General features: G+C 44.6%; 1 long non-coding RNA gene across 1 annotated transcript; it reads left to right on the forward strand.

The window, feature by feature from the left end:
* Positions 1-10,612: 10,612 nt before the first annotated feature.
* Positions 10,613-12,017, forward strand: LOC121434618. Its single transcript, XR_005972490.1, has 3 exons — positions 10,613-10,790; positions 11,473-11,563; positions 11,750-12,017. It is a non-coding gene; the product is annotated as an uncharacterized LOC121434618 (long non-coding RNA).
* The last annotated feature ends 5,528 nt before the right edge of the window (positions 12,018-17,545 follow it).

Raw genomic sequence — 17,545 nt, forward strand, 5'->3', positions numbered from 1 at the left:
GGGAATAACTGGACCACTTCTGCCTTGGGGGCCTGTGAGAGACCCCTAGAAGTTTCCAATGGTATCAGGTTGCCCTTGTCTGTCTTTTGTTGATCTGCATTCATTGGTCCAATGTCGGCCTTTGTCATACCTTCTACATATACCTGAAGGCTGAATCCTCATATTCTTGCCATTCCCAAAGGAGACATTATTCCTAGGAAGTCCTCATCTACAATCCCTTCTGAGATGTCCTATTCTACCATAATTAAAACATTTAGCACTTTGATGTTCCTCATTCCTTTGGAAATTGCTTCTCCTACCCAAGATTCAGTATTATAGTCAAATGTCTCAATGTTCATTGTATGCAGGATCCATTCATCCATGGGTGCTGATCTAACCTTTAAAGGCCCAAGTATCTTTCTGCATTCTAAGTCAGTATTTTCAAAAGCCAAAGATTCCATGGTACTCATCTAGCATCTCAGTCTGTTATTCCTATTTTTATAACCTTAGTTAATCTTTGTAAAAAGTCACTAAAAGGTTCTCTCTGGCCCTGTTTAACCCTGGCATATGATTCAATTCATTTTCCTGGTTCTTGAATCCTGTCCCAAACATTTAAGGCTGCTTTGGGGCATAGGGACAAGATTTGTTCATCTTAAAGAACTTGAACCTGTGGGTCAGCATAAGTGTCCTCACCAAGAATTTGATCTTAGGAAGTCTCAAGTCCTTTTGCTTTTTCTTGTTGTTCTAAAATTTTGCCTCTTCCATGAAATAACATTTAACAACAACTGAGACCCATCATCTAGAACTTCTGAAACTAACTAAAGTAAGTCATGTGATGTCACCTTAATGCTTGAAGCCCATGTCTTTATCATCTCCCTTACAAATGCGAAATACAAGCCATATGTTGCTTATGGCTTGCTTAATTTCTTTTAGATCATGCATTTTTTTAGATATCCATCACCTTCTTTAGATCCTTTTAGACCTTTAGAATGTGATGCTTTGTCAGAGTAGATTACAGGGTAGGAAGCTAAAACCCTGGGTAAGTCATCTCTGACAGCTACTGGTGATGTTGAATCCTGTCCTTGTGCCTCTTTCCCTGTTAATCAGCTCCAATACTTTCCCTAAATCATATCAAATCTTTTGTAAAGTCTGAGTCTCCTGGCATCTATATATTTCTAGTGATTTCACTGAAGCACCTAGCCTCTGGACCTCATTCTGCACATGTGATTCCAAGGTCTGAAGTTTCTTCTTTAAAGATAATACCTCATCCTTGGACATTATTTGGATAGTATATAGATTGCCATCCTGGAAAAATACACTATCTGTTAACTTATCATAACTTTTAAACAAATTTTGATTGTCAAATTGAACAGTATAAATTCTTTCAGATAATTTCTCAGTACCCTTAGACATGGATTCAATTTTGTCTGTCAAATTAATGTTACCCTTTTCAATAGTATTAATTTTTTCAGGTAACTTCTGATTTTTAATGGTATTAATCCTGTCAACGAGCTGTTCATTATTTGTCTGTAAAAACTATATCATTTCTAAAAGTATCTCATTCTTTCTTAAGGATATAGTATGAAGAAAAAACTGAGTCCCATTATCCAATAAATGGATATATCACCATAACCATATAAACATTGTAAAATACAATCTATAGTCTTAACAAAAAAGTTACTAAAAGTTTCAATGTTAATATAGTCTGCCATGTTGATTTATTAATTAATTGTTATGAGATCCGGTAAATTGCTTTAGGTAATAATAATTTAAATAATAATACTGGTTGCAGAGTCACCACTAGCAGCAATGCAACCAGTGGCGGCATGAATGGTCCTGAGCCGCTTTAGTTTCCCACCTTGGTACTGGTTAAATACTGAGAAATATGCTTTGCTTTACAAAGTAAAAGCAATTAAACCAATTCCATACATGGAGCAAGAAGCCCAGAACTCACAGGCAGGGACCACAAACCGGAAGCTGCACAAGAGAGGACACATGAAACATGGCAGTGGGGGAGGGGATGTTCGTGAGCTTGGGAAATTTCCAAGTTGCTGCAAGCAGTAGCTTTGCTGGGGGGGTGGGGGGTAGGTGGGGGGGGTGTTTACAAAACCCGCTTAGGTAAAAGCAAGCCAAGCAGGCAGGGTTGGGAGACTTTCTGGGCTGTGGACTGGTGAAACCCTCAGGCTGTCCACCCCATAGGTGTGGAGTCTGGATCCACGTGGGGTGCCAGATGAAGAAGGATGCTTAAAAGAAATCCCACTCAAGCTCAGAACTGAGAATAATAGAGGGTTTTTATTTAGGGGTAGACTCACAAATCACAATCTTCTGCTGGAACAGAGAACAGCAACCGAATCTCACAGCCAGAAAAGAGACTGGATGCATTATTTATACCGGCATAAATAGTAAGAGGCCATGCCCAAGTGGGCGGGTAACTCCCACAGCATCCTGTTATTTGGCCTTGACAAGCTTGAACTCTGACCTTGAGTCAAGATGGAAATAGAATGACTGTGGGCTCCCACAATCCCTTGGGCTGGAGAGTTTGGAGTAGAAGGTGGGGTATGCCAGTCATGTACCTGGTAACAGGTAGGACTGAGGGATACTGGGAGAACCCAGAGGCCAGGTCAGCTTTTGACATGTAAAACAGGTACCTCAGCCACTGGCCTGTGTTTGAGACCCAAACGTTTGCCTAAGCCATACATTTCCATAGATGGAAAACTCCTGCTCTTGGAAAGAGAATCGGCAAACATCTTGCAGAAGCACCCATTATTTCTGTAATGATTGTTCTGTCTCTTTAAGAGACAAGCCACTCCCACTCCCTCTCCTAACTGCTGAGGCAGGCTGATCTTCAGCTTCCAGCCTGAGCTTGCTCTCTTTTTCTGTCTTCCTCTCAGAGAGGCAGCTTCTGCTTCTCTCCCCACTTCTTCCCTTCCCCCGCTTCTGTCTCTCTTCTCTCCCCCCCTTCCCCTTTTTCCTTCCCCTCCATAACCCACCTAATCACCTAATAAATGTTCAATTTCATTCCGTATGGTGTGCCTATCTCTGTGCCTCCCACCCACCGCCTGCCCACACTGCTCACCAGGGACCAGCCAGCTGCCACATGGCTGGGGATCAGCCACCTTCGTTTGGGAACCTGCAGCGTGGTCTCAGCCCCACAGCAAGCTGCCGGGATGCGCAAAAAATCCTTTACAATTTCCTACTGTGTTTACTGCTCTAAAGACTGTGGGGCCTGGGAGAATGGAGCCTATGAATGAGGCTGAGAAGTTTCTGTACCCCGATAATCCTCTCCCAGGCACAGCAATTCAAATCAGACCAAAACAAACTGAATTAGACCAAGCCCAGGTTTAATGGGCAAAACACACCTGGATGATTTTCCAGGCCCCCAAGGAGGTTCTGTGTTTGATGGTCTTTCTGAGATGAGGTAGGATTTGGGGAGAGTGAGATGGAGGAGGGGGATTGTCATGGGGCTTCCACCAGAACATCCCAGACTCTTTGGGTACATGGATGCCAGAAGCTGGGGTGCAGCTTCCACCAGAAAAGAGGCAGAACAACTTTATTCAGAGCATCAGACAGTTCATATTCTGAGGGTTACAAACAGTCACATGAGTAAAGTATACAATCACATGTCAAAGTGGCAGACGGGCTGTGGTGGTGGCGGCACAGTGGTGGCAGTGGCGGGCAATGTAGGAGGTACATACTCAGATATGAAATTCTCAGCCCAAAGGAGATTTATTACCCCAGATGGGCAAGCAAGAAGGGTAGGGGAGGCTGCAAAGGCAGACGGCAAACAGCAGCAAGCAAGCAAATACTGAAAGACCTCCAGAGTGGGGAGACTCTCACTCAAGTCTCGGGATAACACGATCCCCCAGGATCTCACGAGAGATCGTCCTTGCTGCAATCACACGAAGTTTATTGACAGGACAGGAGCCAGTACACTGGGGCCGAAACTCATTTCCCACGCAGGGATAGGGAGTTCGACCACGAGTAGCTAGGAGAAGGGGTATTTAAGGGGAAAAAAAACTATAATCTAACTTTATCTTCAGCTAGTTCCTGAAACAGAGTCACTGAACCAGCTAATCCTAGATTTTTGGCTCTTCTTTTCCTGCTAGATTTTTAGCTCTATTTTTCCTGCTAGAGGGGTCTGGATTTATCCGGGTCTTTCAATACTTTTTGTTGGTTTTTAAGGTGAAAAGGGGGAAGTCTGTGTTGATAAATCCTGATTGGACTTATTAGCCAAATAATGAATTTTAACTGTTGGTTCTTAGCGTTTTGTCTCAGGAATGAGTTAGTGTCTGACTGCAAGCGGCAAACTTATGTTTTCCCATAGAGCCATATAACAATAACAATAACCGGTTGTAATTGTAGGACCCAGCCATGACAAGCTCAATAGAGGCCCGAGTCTCAGTAGTTTACCCTAAGGCGATACCTGGTTCCAAAAAAGACCACAAACTGAGACCATCCAGGCACCACCCAGGAACAGACCATCCAATGGAAATTCCTAACATTTCAACCATTGTAGACAGGATCACGTGCCAGCACATACCTATCGCTTTTCACCAGGACACCCCTAGACAAATGTAAGTCAATTAGGGGTCCTGCACCTTAGAAATCCCTCACCCCCACCTTTACTATAATAGAAACCCAACTCTAACTGAGCTTGGGGCTCTCCAATCACGCCAATACATTGGACACACAGAGAGTCCGAGTTCATGAACTTGTGTAAGAATAAAGGCTCTTCGTTTTTACATATAGGACTTGGTCTCCTAGTTGGTTTTGGGAGGACTCCATGATCAATCTGTATTGATCAATCTGCATAACAGTAACGAAGAATCTGAAGTAAACTCACTCCTATTCACCACACCTGGGAGGAGCATGAAAACACATTTCAAAAACAATTCTGTTGTGTTCTGAAGAAACTGAGGTCACAAGACTCTTGCCGTGTTTTTTGAAACAGGGTTTCTCTATGTAGCTCTGGCTGTCCTGGGGCGAAGCTGACCTCGAACTCAGAGATCTGCCTGCCTCTGCCTCCCGAGTGCTGGGATCAAAGGCGTGTGCCACCACTGCCCAGCTTCTTGTCCTATTTACTCGGAGCCTTCTCCTGGCCTGACTCACCCTTGGCTGTGTCTTCACATTCCTGTGTGCTCTCTCCCTGTGCCTGGTGCCGGAGTTCTGAGATGAAGTGCGCAGGCCTAGCTGCAGCTGGCACCACACCCAGCTGGGTTCACACTCTGTCATCTCGTATCTCATTCACACACAACAAGCCCAAAGCCAGTTCACATATGCATGGGAGGGTAGCAGGCTGTGCAGTGTTAGGTAAACATGTTACATGTGCACCTGAGTAACCAGAGATGGTAGTTACAGTCCAGACAGGGAACACTTTTCCTTCAAGCCAGGAAAAAAAAAAAGCTGATATTCGAGAAACATGAATGAACAAGGAACCCTGCCCATTCTTCCCTGGCCCTGTGACTGCCCTGTGTTCGCCAACAATGATCAAGAAGGTAAGGGCAAGATGGCGTCACCATAGCGCCTCTGATTCTCCCTTCTTCCTGGAGTGCATTGGTGAGATATGAGCTGATTAAGACTGGAAAAGGGAAAAAACAAAACAAAACAGTATTATTACTTGGGTATAGCTATTTGGCTTTTTATTTTGTTGTGATTTTTAGTTTTTCAAGATGAGGTTTCTCTGTGTAACAGCCATGGCAGTCCTGGAACTTGCTCTGTAGACCAGGCTGGCCTCCAATTCAGAGATCCACCTTGCTCTGCTTCCTGAGTGCTGGGACTAAAAGCGAAGCTGCCTCTCCAAGAGGAAGATGTAAAAGAGAGCGAGCTCAGGCCAGAAGCTGAAGATCAGCCTGCCTCAGTGGATTGGGGAGGGAGTGGGCGTGGCTTGTCTCTTAAAAAGACAGAACAACCGTTACAAAAAGCATGTGCCACAGGCACAGCTATTTGTAAGAACAGGATACGATACTCAATGCTCATACAAGTGTTGAAATTGAAGCTTGTAGCTTGGAAGATTCCACATATAATGCAACGGTTTTCATTTCCATTTCAGGATGGCAGTGTCTAAGAGGATAGCAAATGGCCCAAATGCACGCTACTGGTTTGTAAGACCTCTCTACTGCAAACATTATAGAAACATTAAGTAGAAATCAATGCACTGAAAAGGGCGTCTGGATACTTTGCTTTGTGTTATTCAGACAGGTTAAATGTGTTTCAGGCTGACCTCCAACTCTGCGCACCCTGAAAGTGACCTTGAACTCCTGGCCCTTCCGCTTCCTCTTTCACTGTTTGCATTTTGATTATTTGCTGTTTTTTGTTGTTGTTGTTGTTGTTGTTGTTGTTGTTGTTTCCTTGAGACCGGAGTCTTGCCCTGTTAACTTTGAACGCCAGACTCTACTGTGTCTCCTGCCTCAGTCCTCCAAGTTCCCGTGAAGTGCTTACCCAGCCAGCACTTGAATACCTCCCAGGGCTCTTTTCCAAACTTACATTTTATTTCTCTGTGAGGATGGAATGGATGCATAACCGCTTTGTACACGTGGAGGTCAGACAACAACTTGGGGGCGTCAGTCTACTCCTCCTGCCACCTGAGTCCTGGGGATCCAACTCAGGCAATCAGGACTGGCAGCGAATTCTTGAACATGCTGAGCCACCTTGCTGGCCCTGATCTTTCAGAAGGGGCTTTACTGGCACCTGCAGCCCCCAGAACTGGTGTAGGGATGAGTGTGTACAGACCTGAGTCCTAGAGAGTTCAAGTGAGGGAGAACTTTGGATACGTGGCCTGTAAGCTCTGGGCCTTGGGTCTGTTTCAAGGTTTCTTAGCGTTTGATTCTTATCTGCCCCTGACACACCACACACACACACACACACACACACACACACACCAAGCCCCTTCCCACCTGGGCTATTTGGCTCTGACAGCCTTGCCCCTCTGCAGTGCTCTCTCAGTGGATGCCCTGACTTCCAGGCTGTGCCTTTTTGTTTCTTTTTTTTTTTTTTAAATATTTATTATGTATACAATATTCTGTCTGTGTGTGCCTGCAGGCCAGAAGAGGGCACCAGACCTCATCACAGAGAGTTGTGAGCCACCATGTGGTTGCTGGGAATTGAACTCAGGACCTTTGGAAGAGCAGGCAATGCTCTTAACCTCTGAGCCATCTCTCCAGCTCGCCTTTTTGTTTCTTGTAGTCATGGAACTCTTTCCTCTCCAGCCTCCAGCTCTTCCTCCGGCTACTCGCTGAGTTTACGTCGATATGATTCGGTAGCCATTGCTAGTTGGCTACAGGTTTTACGGGAGCTCTGTTGGTCAGTTATACCCAGATCGTGGGGTCCCTCCAAAACCACCACGGAGTCCACACTCGTATTCAGCAAAGGCCTTTACTCACGCTTGAGCCTGGACCTTTTGTCCATCCAACAGAGCTGTAAGGTCAGAGAGCTCTGAGCACAGCTGAGGTGGAGTTTTTCTCTCAGCAGAGGTTGGGGGTGAGGGGACTTCTAAGGTTCAGGACCCCTGATTGACATTGACTGACTTTTGTCTATGGGATGGGTGTGTGCTGTGCTTAGGGATGTCAGGTCAGGTGAATCTACCTATAATGGTCGGAATGTTAGGTATTTTCCCTTGGATGGTCAGGTCCTGGGTGGTGCCTGGGAGATCGCCATTGAACCTGTAGGGTTGGGTCCTACAGTCATCAGAAAGTTAGGGGGGCTGGGAGTGTGTAGGTCAGTGGTGGGATGTATGCTTAAGATGTATGTATAAGATCCTGGGTTTAATCCCTAAACACCAAGGAAGGAAGGGGGAGGGAGAAAGAAGGGAAGGAAAGAAAAATTAAAGAAATATTATAGTCTTTTTTGATCTTCCCCTCCTACGTTCAGTACAGAACACTTTGCCTGAACTTGACAGGACTTGCCTGATGTTTGGCTGCCTAGGACTAGTGGCCAGCAGCCCACAGCACCCCTCTTCCTGTTTCCCTGACCCCTCTTCCAGCCTCCACTCCTCTCTACCGACTGTTTCAGGGCACACTGACTCTACACATCAATTGCTTCCACCTGAAATATAAAACTCGACTCTCAAATTTAATGTTTTAACACAGATTGTTCTTTCCCCTAAAGGGTCAACCCTAAAGTTTGCAATGATCTTTGGGTGGTTTTGTCCAAAGACATACATCATAGCACCTGTGCCGGTTAGCTTTTGTCAGCTCAACAGAAATTAGTAGGAAGGGGGAACTTCCATTGAGGAATCGGCTCCATCAGATTGGCCCGTGAGTTTATCAGTGGGGCATTTTCTTGATTAATGTTTGAGTTAGGGCAGTACCACAAAGCATGGGCCTCTACTTCAGGTCCCTACCTTGAGTTCCCACCCCGACTTCCCTTAGAGATGGATTGTGATGAGGAAGTGTAAGCCAAATAAACCCTTCAGTCAGTGTTTATCATAGCATCAGAAATCAGAGGAAGATCACACACACACAGAGAGAGAGAGAGAGAGAGAGAGAGAGAGAGACGCGCGCCAGCACGCACACACACAGAGTAAAGTTACAAAGAACAACTTCTTTTTGTTGTTGGTTTGTGTGTGTGTGTTTTTGGTGTTGTCTTTTTTTTTTTTTTTTTTTTTTTTGGTGCTTGTTTCTAAACAGGATGTCTGTTGCTCCAACCCTCTTGGAATTCACTATTTAGACCAGGCTGGCCTTGAACTCACAGAGATCTGCCTGCTTCTGCCTCAACCTCCCAAATGCTGAGATAAAGGCCTGCACCCAACAAAAGCAAGTTCTTTAGAGCAAAACTGAGTGGCCAGATAATGGTTAAATTGTCCGGTGACCCTCCCAGGATAGGGGCCAGAATCCTGCTTCCTCTTACTTGCCCGTGGGCGACTATCCTAGCCTCGCTTCTGCCTTTTGGCTCTGGTCTGGCCCTGACTTGCTCATTCCCCAGCCTGCCCTTCTCCAGTTTCTATTGACACGGCAGCAAAGCTGCCCTCACTTCCTTCTCTCCTTAGGACTTCATAGGAGGAAGCAGTGTGAGGGCTTCAGAGACAGCAGGAAGTTCAGGAGAACCGTGAGCCCCAGTCACTTGGGTTTGCTTGTTTTGTTTTTGTCCTTTTTGGTGCTGGGGATCTACATGGGGCCTTTCACGTGCCATGAAAGGCCAGAGCTTTATCACTGAGTGCTCCGCAGACCAAGCCCAGTTCTTTTCTTTCTATATTCTGTGTGTACCAGTATTACATCCCTAGGACCCGATGTTAGTCAGTTGGAAACTGTAGTGTGCGTACTGGAACCCGGATCCTCTGGAAGAGCAGCCAGTGCTTTAATCACTGCGCTATCTCTCCAGCCCCCAATCCCAGTTCTGAATTACTCAAGGATGGTTCACCCTATGGCAGAACAGGTTTCACCTTCTCTCTTTGGCCAACTTATGGGGGATACTCTGAAGCGACCTCAGTTTACCTTCTGTGATATTTCAACAACTTTGAAGTTTAGTGATTTCGGGGTTTTTTTGTTTGTTTGTTTGTTTTGTTTTGTTTTTGGTGGGGGATTGGTGTTTTAAATACTAAATTGTTGTTTACAGGGTGAGTTCCAGGGCAGCTGGGGTGGTTGCAAAATAATAATAAATAAATAGATAGGTAAAAATAGATACCAAACTGTGGATAAAGAAATTAAGCTTTTCAAAGATTCCAAATAATTGACTTAGAAGGCTCTATGGAGCTTAGCCTCACATTGGTCAAGGCCTGAGTTCAAGCCCTTGTACTGTGAAAACACAACAAAATGCTTGCTTAAGCCACACTAGTCCAGTTCTCACCTCCCCTCTGTGCTGTTCTAATAGAAGCCATAGATCAGGACCAGGGAGACAGCTCAGAAGGTAGACGCACCTGCCGCTACACCACACCCAAGGACCTGAGTTCAATTTCGTAAAGGAGACGGAGAGGAGAGAACTCTTTCTAGTGGTCCTCTGACCCCTGTTCTATACGCTTGCCAAGGGACACACACTTGACACACAAAATACATGTTAAGTTTTCAAAAGTCTTTTTTTGAATCCCAAATACGATTAAGATCCCAGAACCCAAAGTTATGAGGGCCTTGAAAGAGAATGAAAATTCAAAGGCAAGTAAGGATGAAAATATCGAGAACAAAAAGGATGCATGTAGGATGTAGAGTTAGAGGCCAGCTAGGATGATAAAGTGAAACTTTGTCTCAAAACACAGAGATGATAGCTGATAGGTAGGGAGGGGGGAGGGAGGGAGGGAGGGAGGGAGGGGGAGAGGGAGAGGGAGAGAGAGAGGATAAATAGATGATTGATAGACAGATTGACTGACTATATTGATTAGGAGTTTTGTTGTAGTTTATGGATCACAATTTTAGCCCACTGCCAGTCTGTGGAAGTAGGCTGACTTAAATAGCAGTCTTCCTGGTATAGATTTCCCCAGAACGGTCGGCTTTTCACATCCAGCTTCCGGCCAACAAGCATTAAGTGACAAGCCCTCCTCTACATCCCAGCAAATGAGCCTGAGCCGGGTCATCGTCTGGCCCAGTCCCCTGCGAGCGCACGCAGGGTTTGCGGTGGCTGCACAGAGTGGGAAACCAGAGGACAGTGTGGGAAGTCGGGCGGTTGTATGAGCACCCAGGGGGCAGGAACAGAAACAGGAAGACCGGGATTACAGTCCGCTTTATAACTCTTTTGAAGTCGCCGGACCCAGCTCGGGAAGCCTGCAGGCTGCGAGCGCGCTGATCAAAGGTCCCTCTGCGGGCTCAAATTAACACGGAACTGGCGAGCCGCGCTGCACCTGCCCGCGAAGAGCAGCGTGGCCGCAAATCAGCTCATCTTGTCCGGAGGTGAGCCTTTCAGAAAGCTCGCCCAGGCTGACGGTTCGGGTACTGTCCGGGTTGAAGGGGAAAGGCGTGCTCTCTTTTTCTTGCATGGAGGTATTTGCTTATTTTTAAAGACGGTCTATATACCACTAGAGACCCCTGGCTCTCATTAATGCACATCCCGCTTTCAAAGGCGAATAGAAGCGTTGGGGTTGGGAGAGAGAGGGATGGAGTGGCGTTATCAGAAACTCGCGCCGCCCTTTAATGCACCGTTGTCCCCGCATCACAATTAAAAGCGATGGTATTAATGAAGAGAAAAAAATGAGAAGAATTAAAGGGTCAAAACGAAAACAGAAACTTACTCGGGAAAAAAAGGTTGTAGGCTCAGAGAAAAGAAAAAGTATTGAGCAGTTGGGCGAGTGTTGTTACTTACATCGGGAAGCTGCAGCGAGCACAGCGAAGGAATTCTTTATGCCAGACTCTTTGCAGTTCAGGAGGCTTAGCAAACCCAAAGAATGTGTCAGTGCCTCCGGAGGGTCACCCCAAGAAACAGATGCGGATGTGATCAAAAGGAAAAGGAGTGGGGAGGAGAGGCGGTAATTTGGCAGACAAAAAAAAAGTATTTAGAAAAAAAATTGTAAACAATGATTTGATCATTTTGGAGTGGCAACTCCAAAATCTTTAAGAGTGTAGGGTGTTTTTCCAGGTCGTTTGATTCTGGCACAGTGCACACAGCGTGAATCTGCAGAATCCGCTGCAAAATTACAGCCAGCTACCGCAGAGAAGCTGAACTCTAGGTAATCGGCTTCCTCTCCCTTTACAGTAGTAACACCTCCCACTAAATCGTGACGTTTAAATGACCGGTACATAAGGTGCTCAATAAAATGCAATAATGCCATAAATGGCAATATACGGTGTTCAATAAATATTATACTATTGCTTTTAACTTCATCTGACTTTGTTTCTATGTTTAATGTATGTAGTGTTGGGAATTGAACCTTGGACCTCTGCAAGCACGGAATCACTGAGCCCCAGCCCCACCAGCTCTTACTCTGACATTTCACTACTATCCTGGATTTACAGAAGATACTAGAAAAATTCTACAATTAAAAGTTATTTTGAAGTATTTAAAGGCTTTACAAAAATTGTGAAGAAAAAAATTGTATTTTTCTGTGGCATCTTGATCTATGATATAAATTGTGAAATGATTGGATTGGACTAATAACATATCAAGATTGTTCATTAGAAAATTTTAATAAATTATGCTCTGAACTGTGTGGTTTGCTGTGCGCCTGGCCTTGGGGATAAAACACTGACTGTATAATACTTATCTCCTTGACATATAATGATATTACAACCAGATGAATCTGCCATAAATTGAAAATATTCTAATTCCAAGAGGGATTTAAAACACTTATCTAGTTTAGAGATTTATTTTTATTTTATACGTATGAGTGCTTTGCCAGCAAGTAGGTGTCTGGTCCCCTTTGAACTGGAGTTAGAGTCACTAGTTAGCTCCCAGGCAGATGCTGGGATGGAACCCCAGTCAGCCCTCTTACCCACTGAGCCGCCTTCTCTTCAGTCTCCACTCACCTAGTTTTATCTGGCCTGTCTATTTTGTTCTTTTGTGGTGTCTTGTTTGTTTGTGCTTACTGGGGATAGAAGCCAAGGCCCTTCAAACCGAACTGTATCTCCAGTACCTTTTGCCCTAAGCCTATGCTATACTGTGATGAACATCTCGTGTAATGTACCCGAGTACCTGTATCCCAAAGCAAAAGGCCACAGAGCTGCACTCCAAGGTCGGTTTTCTAAGTGAGAGCTGTGACTGCTCCCTTGACAGTGTCCTCACCAGCCTGGGCAGCCGTGAGGATCAGAAGGAGGAGTCTACTGCTTTCACACCATTCATAGGTCAAAAAACTGTAACCATCACAAATTGGCAGCCATCTTTAAGTAGTAACCCTTGGGGTGTTTGCATTCCGAGACACCTGCTGGATACGCAAAGTCACCACCAGTTTTGAATCTTCTCACATATAATTTTTTTCCATATTATGTGTGCACAAGTATCATCTTATGTCTCAACAAGTACTTGTCATGTGCCGTGTGCAGTTTGAGGTTGATAGCCAGAATTAGCCTGAGCTTCTGTTTCCTTCCTCACGATGTCACAGGTACAGTTGATCTCCCTTAGATCTGACCGACTACAGGATGTGATTTTTTTTTTACTAACCTTACTGGGAACTTTCACTTCTTTACTTACGGGAAGATCTTTGTAAACTCTCTCTGGCGTATGCTAATTGCCACCATGGCTCACTACTCTCGCATTTTTGCATTATGAACACTAGCTCTGGATGCCCTAAGTCCATTCAGTAATTAATATGGCTACCATGTGATTGACCAGCAGGCAGCAGAGCCCTGTGTAGAATGGGGGTGAGTCACGGGGTAAGACTGTATGAGATTTTGTCATCCTACTAGAGCAGCGTGGAATTTTAAACATGAGTTGTCTCAGTCCTTATGAGTAACTGACACACTAGAAAGGTAGATAAAGGTGAATAGTTTATATTGGCTTTTCACAGAAGCGTTCCAATAAATTTCAAACCAAAATTCATTAGAAAGAACTTAAGGCAATAAAATATTATTAGACCAGGTGACAAGAGATAAACAAGACCAGAATAGCAACTATCTTTGTTTTATTTCAATTTATTGATTTCACATTAAAATTTATATGAGAATTCATACCTTTAAGATATAGATCCTATATATTATTGCCTATATGTGTATGCAGTAATTTCAGATAAGAGCAGAATTTGCCCCAATATCATAAATTAGAATGATCTTATCAAATGTCAACATATTCAGGTTTCCATAATTTTATTTACAAAGATAATAGCCAGCCAGCGCGATGACTCAGCAAGTAAAGGGTCTCCTCACCAAGTCCTATGACCTAGGTTCCATTAGAAAGAGAGAACTGACTTCGACAACTTGCCTCTGATCCCCATATGTGTGGGGTGGCCCTCACAGGCCACATCACATTAAAAAAAATAACACGAAGTGACGTGAAGTGGAGCTTGAATTTTTTTCCTAAGGTCGTGTTCCCTAGAGTAACAACTGTCTTCCGAAATCTCCACATGGTTTCCTTTGACTTACCTGCAAGTGCTGTTTGCTAACTGACTGCCTACAGCAGTCTCCTTTTAAAGCCAAGGAAATTTCCATCATGGGGTCTGAGTCATACACCAGTCACCCATGCGCAACCTCCAGGGTTGCACGGGCTATTGCCGTCTATCAAACACTTCATTCAGAAATCCTATTTCCCTGACATTTGTTAAATCTCTGTGAAACTTGCTGCTCTTCCTCATTGATTTATCGTGCTTCCCTTGATTGTTGGTGGTGCTGCTGTGGCCGCTGGCTAAGCTACCACCTATGCTTCACCTGCCATGCTGCTGAGCATGGTTCAACCTCCGAACCACGAGTCCAGCCCACAGGGCAGTCTGTTGTTAACCAGGTCAGGATTTGGAGAGGCCAAGACTCGACACATTCTCCGGCCAATGAGCTTAGTAAGATCTAACACTCTGATCTCTACATATTATTTTTTGTTCTCTGGCCACGCTTCAGAGATACATTATTCATTTGGGGGTCAGGGATAGATAAAAATCTGGAAGTGATTTCAGGGCAAATAGGGGCTAGGCTTCTTCTTATGTAGTAAAAACCAAGTGAGTGCTGTCTTATGAGTCCAGTGTCAAATATCAAATTTAGATTGAAACTTTAACTGAAAAACAGGCCAGGCATTGGGGGCACACATATTTAATCCCAGTACTCGGGATGCAGAAGCAGGAAGATCTCTTAAGTTTGAGGCTATCCTGGTCTACAGAATGAGTTCCAGGACAGCAAGGGAAACATTGTCTTGAAGAAAAAAAAAGATAGAAAAAAATAAAGGAAAGGAAGAAAGAAAAAGAAAAGAAAAACACTGATCTGGGTAGCAAAATAACTTTATATCAAATTTATATCAAATTACATTTTTTTTCAAAAATTGTCTATTGTCTGAAGTACACTCTTAAAAATAGCTTGGAAAGAGAATGGCCAGCCTTCTTTTTTTCTTTTTGGAGGTTTTTTGAGACAGGGTTTCTCAGTAGCTATGGAGCCTGTCCTGGAATTAAAGGCACGCTGGGATTAAAGGCACGCACCACCACTGCCTGGCAACCTTTTTTTTTTTCCCCTTTGGAGACAGTTTTTCATTGCTATCCCTGCCCTGGGCGGCCTGGAACTCACCACATAACTAGGCAGGCCTTGAATTCACAGATTGCTTTTCCCTCCCTGCAGAGTGCTGGCTGGGGTTGAAGGCATGGGCCACTAAGCCAGACCCAAGAGTACAGACAACTACTAAGAAGAGAAACTCAAAAAAAATTAAGAGAGAGAGAGAGAGAGAGAGAGAGAGAGAGAGAAGAGAAGAGAAGAGAAGAGAAGAAGAGAAACAGGGTTTGGGACCTTAGCTCGGTAGAACAGTGTAGAACCAGCGCAAGGCTCTGGGTTTGGCGCTGAGTGCAGGGTGAGCCTGCCTCCTCTGTGCCAAGCCAATCTAGGCTACATGTGACAGTGTCTCAAGAAACTGAGGGAAATTTAAGAATTAAGCAGGGCAGAGTTCCCAGACGAGCTATAAAATATAATAAATAGGTTTTTTATATGTAAATAAATAAAAAAGTTCCCAGCCCCTGGCCAAAATAGTTTTGAAAATTTTCAAAGTGATTCTAATATTCAGGTAAGTGACCTAGGTAGCTGGGAGTGGTGACCCAGTACTCGGAGGCAGAGACAGGTGGGTCTCTGTGAGTGTGAAGTCAGCCTGGTCTGCAGCGGGAATTTCAAGATGGCCAGGGCTACACAGAAGAACCATTTTGGAACACCAACATCTCCCACAACACATAAAAAAAGTGATGTACGGGGGCTGAAGAAACAGCTCAGTTAAGAGAGCGTCCTGAATACAGTTCCCCGTATCCATGTGATGTCTTACTGCTGCCATCTGTAGCTCCAGTTCTAGGGGATTCAACACCCTCTTCTGAAATCCTGGGACTCCAGGCATACAGGCAAAACACTTAAAGGCATAAAATAAACCTTAAAAAAAAAATTTAAACTGGGCGTGGTGGTGGACAACTCATCACGAGGCTGAGACAGGAGAATTTGTCTAAGCAGGCCTGAGATATTTAACTCCTTCCTTGCCTGCTGATTTTGAGTTTAAAGGGACAGTAACATTCTAATGTCCAGCATGGGGAAGTCTTTTCTAGACCAACAGCATTCGAGGTTAACAACTACAAACTAGAAACAAATATTTAACAAAGAGCTGGTGGCACAAACCTGCATAATCCTAGCGTCGGACCAGGGAGCTGAGTTTAAGGATAGTGGATCGGGAGACCAGCTTGAACTAGTTTATATATAAAATCCCCCTCCTCAAAATAGTTGAGCAAAGGCGGTAGAAACTGGAAAACTGTCTCAATTAAGAGGAGGTAATTTAAAGATGGACTCGTGATATAACCTCCGTTCTTCACACACCTACAAAGGCTGAATACTAACTGCATCCTTCTTGGTTTAAAATGTCTCAGAAAAGCCGGGCGGTGGTGGCGCACGTCTTTAATCCCAGCACTCGGGAGGCAGAGGCAGGTGAATCTTTGTGAGTTCGAGGCCAGCCTGGTCTACAAGAGCTAGTTCCAGGACAGGTTCCAAAACCACAGAGAAACCCTGTCTCGAAAAAAACCAAAAAAAAAAAAAAAAAAAAAAAAAAGGTCTCGGAAAGACGCTGGAGTAGTGGCTCGGGGGTTGCTCTCCAGAGGACCAAGATTCATCCAGAGCCTACACACATGCAGGCAAAACACTCATGGATAGAAAGTGAGTGAATTTAAAAATGTAGTTTTTAAAGATGTCACGGAAAGGTCTGGGGGTGCAGAAGAGTTGTGAAGGTTTTGGGAAATGCTGCAGTTCCAGGGGCAAGTCTCAGCCTGTGCAGAGGAGAGCACTGCTCTGGGCCACTGCGGACAGTGAAAGAGCAGGTTCAGACCTCAGCGCAGGCAGTGTGTGCCATTTATTTAGTCCAAACATTAACTCTTCACAGGAGTGCCATGGAACTGAGTCTACTCGTGTTCCGTCCACAATGTCCAGGATACAGTTAAAAAAAATTACTGGCCCCCAGAGCTGACCCCTACTGAAGCAAAAGGCTGCCAACAGAGACTTTGTCTATCATGACACATTACAGCTGGCAGACACATGCTTCAAGGCTGTGTTAATGAACAGCCTGTGAGGGACTGGGGATAGAGCTCGTGCCATGCAAGTGTGAGCACAGCTCAGAACCCTGTACCCACCGAGAAAGCTAGGTGGGCATGGTGGGCATGGTGGGCATGGCGAGCATGGCGGCTCACTTGTAATCCAAGCACTTGGGCACATGAGCCTCAGGGTAAGGGTTCAGGAAGAAACCCTGCTCAGTTAATAAAATATAAAGGGGTTGAGAACAATTAATGTCAATCAATTAATGAAGATTGATGTCAATCTCTGACCTACATACACGTCACAAATAGAAAGTAAAACAGATAAAGAAATTGCTTACACATAAATAATAAATAATAAGCCAATGGTCACAGTAGAATAGAAATGACTTTTCAAAAATAAGACTAAGGCAGGGTGTGATGGTGTATGCCTTTAATACCAGCACTCAGGAAACAAGCAGGAAGATCACTTCAGGTTCCAGGCCAGCCTGGTCTACAAGGTGAGACCTTGTCTCAAAACAAAGAATCGGATGGTAGTCTGGG

Source organism: Microtus oregoni, unplaced genomic scaffold (assembly GCF_018167655.1).
Source record: "Microtus oregoni isolate MIOR12 unplaced genomic scaffold, Mior012 000044F_ref0000062, whole genome shotgun sequence".
Lineage (NCBI taxonomy): Eukaryota > Metazoa > Chordata > Mammalia > Rodentia > Cricetidae > Microtus > Microtus oregoni.